Genomic DNA, 12,290 nt, shown 5'->3' on the forward strand with positions numbered 1-12,290 from the left:
ACTGCAAGGTATTGCTATTGTTCTGGTGTAGTCTGAATGTGTTTGAAGTCTAATTTCGGGTGGCACAATATCCCCTCAGTTTAATAGAAATGTGGTTAGCAGCTTATATTTCACAGTGCAACACTTGCCACCAGGCACTTTCTGTTGTAAACCTGCAGGAGGGTCTTTATGGTCCTGGACTGACTTTTTTGCGACTCAAAACTAATTGGCTCAGTGATGGATAAGGGTTTATGAGAGCTCTGACACAAGAATTAGGGAAGCAAGAAGCCTGTCACCTTTGAACTTTGACCCCGACCTTCAACCCTTATTAAATATATAATAAAATTATCTAAGAAATGGGTTTACTGCAGCTGGTGGTCTGTGGTTTGCGCCGAACAAAGAACTGTGAATACACAGCGGTGTCCCAAATGTTTTTTTTTTTCTTTTAACAGAAAATAAAGTAGTAAAGAAGTAGTAGTATGTGATGTTCAATTATAATGAAAAACAGATTTGGACCCCACTGTATGTTAGTCTGTGATGATTGTTGGGTAATGTTGCACCAAAACACATTGATATCAAACAACAGACCACAGAAATCCTCTCATGTACGTCATTGTTACAAAAGACGTGTATTTAGGAGAATCACAGAAGCGCAGAGAGGAGAGTGGATCTGAATGTGCTTCAGTGTAGTGCTGCTTCAGTATCTGCAGTATCACTCACTCCTGATAATAACCCTGCTTTAGCATATCTGTCTGCCTGCAGGATATCACAGCTCTCACACAAATGCCTGGCCACGCTTCACCCGGCTACACAGTACACAGATAAGTTGCATGTAGCTTTTTTCTTCTTCTTTTTTTTTTAAGCATGCATAGGCCCAATTAAGAGGTTATGGAGCTATCTAAATGTTTTGACTTAAGGTTGTTTGCAGTGAATCTGATGCAACTAAAGAACACCGATGTATTCCTAATTTTTGTCACCAAAACTATTCAAGCTATTGTCTGTTCCCCAAAGAACCTTTGAATTCCTGAGTTTTTCAGAATTGTTCAGAAATGTTACTTGAAAGTTGGACCCAATAAAATAGATTCTCTGTTTTCTTTCCTATTGAAACAGGAAGTTTGCAACAAAAATTTACAATGTTTGTCACAACCCAACAAAACCTCTCTTATCACTTACCAAAAAGAAGTTTAACTGGGCTAGTATACTTTTTTTTTTTTTTAGCTTGCTTTGAAAGTTATGAGAATTTCATCTTCAAATATCAGCAATTGCAGTAAATTGCATATTAATTGCAAAATGATAATATACTTTAATAAGTTACAGTATGCAACAGTAAACATATACAATATAAGTTCTTGTTTTGGTTTTCCTATCTTGTAATGTGTTTCCCTGACCCTGTCATGTGATCCATTTATTAATAAACCAGAACAGAACAAACTAAAATATGATACAAAACAGACATGAACTAACAAGATCTTGACATGACCATGAACTAAACCCTCCAACAGCAGGTTACACGGAACAAGGCCATAATGGCAACATGAGGACTATATATATCAAACAAAAAGGGGTCACATGACATAATCCAACCAATGAACACGACACATACAACTAAAGTTGTTTTCGACTTAATGTGTATGGAAGCATATGGATAGCAATATTCAATTTGGAATGCAATATGTAAAATGGCAATGCATTTCTGTATTTACATTTTACATTTTCCAATACATTTGTGCAAAATGAAAATTAAATTACATAATTTTAATTTGCCATTTCACACACTAGTTTTAATATGTAAAATGAATACGAATTTTAACGCTTTATAAGTTGCAAAATTAAAATGTATTACAGAAATGATTAGATAGGTATATATGTTCAAGAAAAACTGTGGCAAAACTATCATTCAAATGCTATTTTTCTTAATTGCATTAACACTCACACCATATTGCATTGTCATTTTGCATATTACATTACAAATTGAATATTGCTACCCATATGCTTCCATAAATGTGGGCCTGTGCAGATCGATCGAAATCTGATTTGAAGCAGTGCATAAGTTAGAAATTTCTGAAAAAAATCGTTTTTTTGACCTTGCATGCATGTGATCCTATTGTAGGAGTCTCCCAAAACAATATCAGGAACCGTAAAAATGGCATAATGGAGCGCTTTAAGACCATAAATTTATTTTCTACAAAAATGGTGTAGAGTTTGCTTTGAGACAGCTTTCAGAAACAGTTTCTGAAATTGAAAGTAAATTTCACAAATAATTAGAATGGAACATTGAATTAAACATGGAATTTTTGAAGTAGAAAGACTGGAATTATTTTTGTATTGTAAAACATACTCCAATAATTGTTTAATACACTACTAGTACACTGGATTTAGTATACTTACAAAAAAAAATGCTTGACAAATGTTATGTTAATTTAATAAAATTAAGTATACCTCTTCTTTATAAGTGTTGCTTTTTGGTATAATGCAATGAAGGCATCAGTTTGCAAATAAATGATGATGTCAGTTTAATGAAGTATTAATTTTAATGTGATTGAAGACAAACATACAGGATATTTCTAATTTACGTAAAGCGACATTCTCATTCTCAATAGCTATCCACCGTTAGCCACCGAGGTCAGGCCAGTGTTCGTTCTGAGCGTGTTTCTGACTCATTGAGCTTGACGGTAAAACTTTCATAGCCTCGGGCTAGCGTCACACAAGCCTCATCCACAAAGACAAAGCCTTTTAAACGGGAAAGTCCCTTTGGAAGCCATAAATAAAGAAGCACGGCTAAGTCTGCGTTGCATGACTGAGTAGACAATAATGGTGGCCTTTTTAATGTGAAGCATTTGAAGGATCCTTTTGTGTGGCGGTGGCATGCTGTCATCGTCCCCATCGCTGGTGTTTTTGGCCAGTGCACTGGCATTTGGAGTCTAAACATTGAGAGAAAAGTGGGATGGATCGGGCTGCTCAGACACAGAGAGGGGGAGGGAATGTGTCGAGGAATAGATGAATGGCATTTCAGATGACTGGGAAGAATGAAGGGCTTTGATTCAAAAGAGTCATTTGAAACAGACCCTGTAATGCCAGACATTCAGAACTAGATGACAAATGATGTAGAGTTATGAAGAAGGAATCAGTGCGATGTGCGATGTTTGTCATACTAAAGTTCTTGGAAAGAGAAAGTCCAACTGGAAGAAACTTTAGTTTAGTTTAGGTTTTTGTTTGTGTGACACTATACCAGAGAGATCCCCAACTGATTAATCATAGTACATTAAGATAATTGGTTTGTATTACAATGCATTACATTTTTTAATGGGATGTTTAAATATGCAAATGAGTCATTGCCTAATTAAATATTTAATTTACATAAATTTCCATGGGAATTTGCATCTCTTTTTATCACTCCATAAATCGGAAAATATTGTCAACAGCCAGAAAAGAATACGAAAATAAATTTCCAACAGTTTTAAGACTGAAATAAATATTGTGAATGATGATTCGCTGTGTAATTGCTCTGTAAAAACCTTCAGAATATACAGTAGATAGATGCGTAATAAAATAAACAGTTAAGTGTATTTTGGATGTTTTCTTTCCTTTTAAAGCTGGTTTCCATCACAGAAAAACAACAATAAAAAAAAAAATATCTCACAATTGTGACATTTTAAAGTTACAAATATAAATAGGATGGGAGAAAAATAAAATAAAAAAAGTAATTGCCTTTTTCATACAGTTGCGCGTTTATATCTCACACAGACTTTTCTCACAACTTTGTCTTTTTTTTTCTAAGAATTGCAATATAAATGTGCAATTCTGCGAAAAAAAAAAAGACGAAGTTGTGTGATATAAGTTTAGGATTTTGTGAGCGAAAAAAAGCCAGAATTTACATTTTTTTTTGTTTTTGTTTTTATCCCGTGGCCTGAACAAGCTTCTAAACTTTCCACTAGTCTGAAAGACAAGTTATTGACGCAAAATAGCCCGACATCTCAAAACTGTCCGTGGTGCATGATGAAAAAACAATGGTTTTGACTGTAGTGTCTCCAGGAAAAGTGCTCTCTGCTCTCTGAACTGACATTATGATTCACCCTTACACCCCAGACTGGATGTGCTTCTGCAGACGGAGCGGATCAATGTGTCTTTCTAACTTTAATAGCTAGGTGAGTCATGTCTTTGCGCCCTCTTTATTGGATTATATCTCAGGCCCACACAGAATCTGCCCGTCCACACATCACTTTATTGAGTTTATTTCTTAAATAATTTGACTATGATTATGATTTTAAATGCCAATAGGAGTGTATTTTGCTTTGAGCATGTTTGAATCAAATTCGTATAACAGTTTAAGAAAAGCAATGCAAATTGGGAAACGTGTGTAGATTTTCCTGAGCCAGGGTTCGGTGGCTTCTTTTCGTAGGTTTGTCACTGACTGAGTGTTATTGCACTGTGAAATTCATTTATTAAAGAGTCATTCCTTACATCAAAATGTGTTTTTGTAGCTACAACTGCTACTCTGTATCAGCTCTCATTAAACGTTATCTGGGCAATCAAATAAATGGCCTGGAAGTGATTTGAGGATACGTTTTAACCCTTATTTTAATTTTTTAAGCATAAATACACAAAATCTACGTGAAATATAGCATTAATGCAATTCAAGATATATTCTCAGACAAACAGCCTTAAAATATACAATTTTGCTTCATTTTTTTTTGCACTCCGTTAATGTTTCTTGTCTTGTCACGTTCAGTTATGAATTACATGAATTATGGAATTGACAGTTCATATTTATAGCTCAAATAAACAGTGGACCTGAAAAAAAAGAGTCTACAAATTTGCTTTATACAACTTTTGACAGCCCATGAAGTTAACAATTGTGAAATATAAAAAAAAAATGTTAAATTAATTATTTTATATTTGTATATATTGTAAAATATGTGTATGAATCGTATATCACTCATAGCAGAAAAACTGCTATTTTTTTTATTATTTTTGAATTTTTTATAGTATTATATAATTTCTCTTTTTTTATTTAAGAAAAAATATCACAAATTTTCTGCTCATAATAGCAATTCAAATGTAAGTAAATGAAAAATTGATGATAAAATCAAGTAGTTTACATCACTGGATATTATTGTCAGTCTGATTTAAAACAATTGACAAATTTGAAATGTTTAGCTACTTAGGTCTCATCTTGCACTTTAAATGTTAAAGGTGATGTACGAAGTGTTTGACTCTGCTAAAGCATATAAACATATATATATATATATATATATGTATATCATAACATGTTTGCAGATATTAAAGAAACATGTTAAGTTAACATACAGCTATTTCCTTTGAAAATGTCCAGGATGTCGGTCTCTGTTTTGGTTTGTGAAACTTTTAGTCATCCTAACAATAGAGGATGATGTGTACAAGATAATGTATAGTATCTAGAATATCAAATATTTAGTTTGGCCATATCTAATTATTATCAGTGTCTGTGGTGGTTATGGCCTTTGTAAACAGACAAAAACATGCAGTGTCCTAACGAGGATCTCTCAAAATCAGTCTTCCCCTCCAAATGCATTTTTTCCTGATTTCTCTCAGTTTAGATCTGGCTCCGTGCCGGAGTTTGAGCTGATTTGGCGGTGAATGACTCAGTGTGTTATATCACAGAACAGCTAGCGTCTCTCCCCCATCTCCAGCCATGGGTTTGTGAACAGCAGCGTCTGACTGTGTCACTGTGCCACTCCCATTACCAAACACACGCCAACACACACATTCAGCCCAATCTGCTGCATAGAGGGACTGAATGCTGTCATTGTTGGGTTATTAGTGTTATTGGCAGTCTGCTGTCTGGAACGGGATGTGTTTGAGCGAGCGTGTGCTTTCGGGTGAGATTGTGAGCAATGGGATTAATCGCAGACAAACCATTACCAGCATTAACATGAAGACCCTATCTAATTGTCTAAAAAGCTTCAGGCTAGATCTACTGATGGGAAGCTCTTTCTGTTTCTTTGTTGTAATCAGGGGTTGCCAGGTCTTCGCAAACAAAACCTTTCCTCGATTGCTACTCAAAACTAGCCCAAAACTAGCCCAGTCGCATTCTGGGAGTCAAAATACAATTACGATTTCCATTACACATTCCATGAGCTAAATATCACGTTATCGGGGTTTCTTCAACCCGCGGGAACAGATATAAACTAGCACATTTACACGGGAAAACCACAGACTTGGCAACACTGATTGTCACATCTTTATGTTTCACTGAGTAAGGCCACTTTTTAATGTGTTTAGTTAACTTTTTTTAAGTGTGCGTGACTCGCATTCAATTTGTAAGCTACTGTCGAGGAATGCTTTCATTTCAAAGAATCTCCTGCTGGTGTCTACTATGTTTACTATACTTTATTATATAATTTTTATGTATTATTAAAGCTGCGGTAGGGAACTTTTGACGCTCTAGCGGTTAATGAACAGAACTGCTTGCGTCTTGTGGAAGAACATCGTAGCCGGAACTACTTCTCTCTGTTTATGTCTATGAAGAATCACAAAGGTACTGGGTTACTCCGCCGCGGTATCCCCGAAGCAATCTAAAATAGTCCGAATATAAACACTTATTATAGGTGCACCCTAGTGATTCAGGACAAGCTAAAAACGCGGTTTGGAAAATGGACATGGTGTACTCGCTTATTATGTCCATTTTTCTACATTTTGAACACAAACAAAGTTACGGACCGCAGCTCTGATTGGTTGTTTCTTACCGGGAGCGATGTATTTCTGCAAACGGCAATAGGACACTGGGAGGAGCCAGAGGAGCTTGATTTTTTCACAGATTATCCGTCTCATATTCTACTGTCAGGACATAATGACAGGTTTAACAAATATATTTTTACAAAAGTTACCTACTGCAGCTTTAAGCGATAAGTTATGAGAGGCACAGCCTAAGTTTTCAAGCATCATTACACAGAGTCCACTGATGGACATACAGTATCATCCCTGAAGCAGAAACACTTTTGAAACTGTGATGCACACACGTCAGTGTTTCTCCCACATGAGAACAGTTGACCACAGCTGCTGTTAGATGCTCCAGTTCCCATAGAAACCCCAGACTGATGACGGCACATGTGCATTGGCTGGTTTAGCACGAAAAAGGATATTTTTAAATGCTATTTGTGCATTACAAACTACTTTTATGGGGCAGTTCATTTCAGATTTTCTTGCTGATTTGAAATATGTCATTTAATTGCAAGCTCAACAAGCCATTTTTAAGATTTCAGGATTCTCCCATTCATTAAGATATGACTTTGATGCTGGAAATATTGCTGCAGAGTGAACAGACATTCCTTGAAAGGGACTTTGTATAAATACACACACACACATTTTATCATAGACATATATTACAACTTATGAATTTGTTTTGAAGACGTTTTTTGGGGTTAAGGCTGACAGCCCATAAAATTAGAGCGGCCACTGAATGAATGCCACATATCTGTGAACATTTTGTCCATTTTGAAGGGAAATGAATCTTTTTCCGAGAGTAAATAACCTTTGGAGTAGGAGGAGTGATGCATGCGGAGCTGAGGCCGGAAGACAGGATTAAATAAGAGATCGAGGGAGTGAGAGAAAAAATAGATGAAGCAGAGACACTTTTAACTCTGCAGGGGTGGGAACAGATGATTTTGAGTGATTAATGTGAGTATTGACACATCATTTATGAATTAGTACAGGATGTGAGTAATTGCTGACAGGAGGAAGTTATCTGAGGAGTATGAATGTGACGACTGCAGGGATAGAAGAAGCTTCTCTTGGAAAAAAGGCTGTGGATTTTTCATATTTTATTAAATATTGTTGTAGCACTCCTGAATACATGCAATAAGACTATAATTTAAGATATGATTCCCAGAAAACCCTCCACCATTTAATTCATTTAAAGATAGCATTTAGATATATTCATATTGAATCATGCAGATGCAGATACTTTGCTTATTCTAATAAAAAAATCTGTATTTTTACATGTTCAGTTATCGTTTTACAGTGTGATAGAAATATTAAGTCATATATAAAAACTTATTTAAAAATGTTTTTTTTTAAATTAAATCTTCTCACTGACATTTGTACTGCAAAAAAAAAAAAATCTAGAGATTATTATATATAATATAATTAAATATAATAAAGTTCTGTATTGTGTTAAGATATTAAATGTTTGTTTATTTATTAATTATTATTTTTAATTAATTATTTATTTATTTGTTCTCTTAACAACCCTATTCTGTCTCTCCTGATAGTAAAAATAAAATAAAATAAAAAATACTGTACAATACAATATATATATATATATATATATATATATATATATATATATATATATATATATATATATATATATATATATATATATATATATATATAATTTTTTTTTATTTATTTTTTTATGTGATTTAAAAAAATATATATCTAATCTAATCAGTTTTTATGTTTTCTTCAATTAGTTCCATATCCCAGGTCTACTGAAGACTTACAATAGACATATAATAATATAATAATTTTATTGAAATATTTAATTATTTAATTACAATGCTTTTAAACTCCAGAGAGAGAGCATGACTTGAGGAATGTGTGTGAAAGGATCTTATTGATGTGCTCTTTTAGCGTTGCCAATTCATGCCCTTCTGCACACACACAAGCTCACTTTTGACAGAATGACTTGTGACAATGTGTTGAACGAGCCAGAGCCACTAAGGGGAGTTTGACTCGGCTTTTTGGCATAAAACCCTGGCCTGCCTCCCTTATGCACGGGAAAAGAGGACATTGAGTTAGACCAGACAGCATCTGTAGGCCAACTGAGCCTCGCTGCACAGGTGGCACGCCGCGCTGATCATTACTACATCACAGAGCGTCTGCGTGAGTCACACACTCTGCCCCACTCTTCCTCACACACTTTGACACATCACAGGGATGCATTCGGGCCTCAGTGGCTGCGTTAGACAGCAAGGCAGCTGTGGAACTGCTTTGTTGGGGCAAATTTGCTCGGGGGGGCATATAATCAAAGGCACACATGAAAGAAGACCCAGTGGATTTCCTCATCAGCAGCAACCCCTGCGGGCCACGTTCAGCCCCTCATTTAATTCTTCATTTCACATGGCAGCCAGAGACATCCAGGACAAGCTTTCAGAACCTTAACCTGTTCCTTCCTTTCACAGGAGAAAAGTGTTTTGGTCCACTCTTCCTGACAGATTTGCTTCACATTTTTATATGAGTGCTCGGATGCTGTAGTTAAATAGTGTGGCATCCTCTCAGGTGGATTGAGATCAGGCCTGTGAGTGTCTGGGATTCATTTTGATGGTAAACTTATATGTTTGGGCTTGTGTTTGTGCATATTTGACCTTCCCCCAAACATGAGTTGTTTAGAAGATTGATAAAAATAATGCCTCATTCACTAATAATTGTGTGGATGAAGACTCGTTCAGGCCAAGGACAAGATTAAAAAAAGTTCATCAAGACAAAACTTGATGTTGGCTCGAGAAAGACTGACCAGATAGATCCACCAGTCCTTCTACCCCCGTTGAAGCAAAGTGATCTCATTAGTATCTGTAAGTATGCACATATTAAATGTGGTTTAAGCACACACATTTTAGTACATTTGGATAAACACTGAAGCATATAATCTATTTCATATACCGTATTTTCCGGACTATAAGTCGCACTTTTTTCATATTTTGGCTGGTCCTGCAACTTATAGTCAGGTGTGACTTATTTATCAGAATTAATTTGACATTAACCAAGAGAAATGAACTAAAACAAATGACCCAATAGAAAACATTACCGTCTCCAGCCGCCAGAGGGCGCTCTAATGCTGCTCATTGCTCCTGTACTCTACTCTGAAGACATAGAGCGCCCTCTCGCGGCTGGAGACGGTAATGTTTTCTATTGGTTCTGAATAAATGCGACTTATATATGTTTTTTCCCTCCTCATGACATATTTTTGGACTGATGCGACTTATACTCAGGTGTGACTTATAGTCCGAAAAATATGGTAAACATTTATTTACAATAGTATCCTATTTTAAGTAGCATAGACAATAGTACAATATATATAATGATAGATGTAGAACAATGGATATCAGACAGATAGATTGGCTAATTGGCAATTGGCTAATATTTTAGACGGTCGCTCGTCTGCTTGCTTATAATAAAAGGGTTAGTTCACCCAATAATCAAAATTATGTCATTAATAACTCACCCTCATGTCGTTCCAAACCCGTAAGACCTCCGTTTATCTTCAGAACACAGTTTAAGATATTTTAGATTTAGTCTGAGAGCTCTCAGTCCCTCCATTGAAACTGTGTGTACGGTCTACTGTCCATGTCCAGAAAGGTAAGAAAAACATCATCAAAGTAGTCCATGTGACATCAGAGGGTCAGTTAGAATTTGTTGAAGCATCGAAAATACATTTTGGTCCAAAAATAGCAAAAACTACGACTTTATTCATCATTATCTTCTCTTCTGTGTCTGTTGTGAGAGAGAGTTCAAAACAAAGCAGTTTGTAATATCCGGTTCGTGAACGAATCATTAGATGTAACCGGATCCTTTTGAACCAGTTCACCAAATCGAACTGAATCGTTTTAAACGGTTTGCGTCTCCAATACGCATTAATCCACAAATGACTTAAGCTGTTCACTATTTTAATGTTGCTGACACTCCCTCTGAGTTAAAACAAACCAATATCATAATTCATAATTCATGCACTCAAACAGTTCACTGACTGAACTGCTGTGAAGATGAACACCGAGCCGAGCCAGATAACGAACAATAGACTGACTTCTTCATGAGTCAAGAACCGGTTGCATTGGTTTTCGGATCACCAGTAGTTCTTTCTGACAGTTCGATTCAATAAACCGGTTGAAGAAAACAGTTCACCGGTTCTTTTGCGCTCGACGTAATGCCGTCATTGGCGATGATTTCCCTTGATTCAAGCCTTCGGTTTACCCGCGCTCACAACACTAGCACAGATTCAGTTCAGAATCAATCACCAAAAGAATCAGTTCGGTTCAGATGCTCTGTGTGTCAGGCTTCACGCTGAATCACACATGCGCAGTATCATCAGCTCCTCGGTTCTCGAACCGGACGCGTCTGACAGAAGCGGTTCTTGACTCGTGAACGGAAGAACAGGGTCTTCGGGGGGGATATTGAGGTTTTCAGTAGTGCCGTGTTTGTCGCTTGGACACAGTCCTTAGTGACTGACAGTCTTGTTTTTTAAATCGTAGCCTAAACAAATGATATTAACCCCTATAATAATGGATGCTCACATTTTGTCCATCCTCTGTAATGTATATAGTATAAAGATTCATATCTATATTAATTCAGAAAATCACTCATAGTGCATGATTCTTTTATTTTTTTTGGTATTTTGGTATACCTTTGGTATACCTTTTTAGTATTAGTATAAAAGGTATTAATTTGTGAACACTGTGCACACAAATGCTCTTCTCAGAGGTTGTCTTTTTCTCATCTGACAACAGAATCTTTCCCCTCAGCAGTGAGTCACTTTTTAATGCTTTTTCATGTAGACTTTAAAGGGACAGCTCACTCAAAACTTCACCCTCGTGTCACTCCTACCATTGAACAAAAGATGTTTAGAAATTTTAATGTTGCATTTCTCAGAACTACATAGTTTTCATTTTACATTTAAGATGCAAAATTTTAAACAAAGCTTGATCTGCATTCTTTTTGAAGCTTGTCAGCCTCTGTATTTAAATTACTGGGATCCAATACGCATGCATTTTAGAATAATCCTTTTGTGCACTAGGGTGCTGAGTTCCTTTTGCTCTCGTAATTGACTGTAAGCAGCTGTTGTGAGGCTGAAGGTGGAATAATCCTTTGTATTTCCTGAATTAGGTGGATGTGTATATACAGGCTTAGTCTGAGGGGGGCAGTACAGTCAAATCTAGCAGAAAGAGTCTTTCCTCTTCTCCTCCAGCCTATTGGTGCTCTCCCATCAAACTTTGTCAGTCGGGCTTTTGCAAGTCTTTCTACAATTTAAAAGATGTAAAACCTTAAAATACATCTCCAGAAGCAGAACAAGCGAGCGTGAAATTGTGTCCCACCCCAGATTTCCTCCGGGTGTTTAAAGACATTACTTAAACTGTCACAGTGATATGAGTGGTTTACACCCAACCCTTAGTCAAGGTTAAAGGTTGTATGATATTTCTGCACCGCCAGGGTCACAAAACTAAATTGCAGTCCTTTTTTTTTTTGAGTGATGTCTTTGGTTCAGCTAATGGCCTGGGTTGTGCATATGAATACTGTGAATATTCTGCAAAATAATCCTATTCAAAAAGTAGTCCGAA

At 36.1% G+C, this 12,290-nt stretch overlaps 1 protein-coding gene across 5 annotated transcripts in view; it reads left to right on the forward strand.

Annotated features, from left to right (window-relative positions):
* tanc2b (tetratricopeptide repeat, ankyrin repeat and coiled-coil containing 2b) overlaps positions 1–12,290 on the forward strand; it is a 128,875-nt gene that overhangs the window by 9,767 nt on the left and 106,818 nt on the right. The gene's annotated exons all lie outside the window — the stretch shown is intronic.

The sequence above is a fragment of the Carassius gibelio genome, chromosome A12 (genome assembly GCF_023724105.1).
Source record: "Carassius gibelio isolate Cgi1373 ecotype wild population from Czech Republic chromosome A12, carGib1.2-hapl.c, whole genome shotgun sequence".
NCBI lineage: Eukaryota > Metazoa > Chordata > Actinopteri > Cypriniformes > Cyprinidae > Carassius > Carassius gibelio.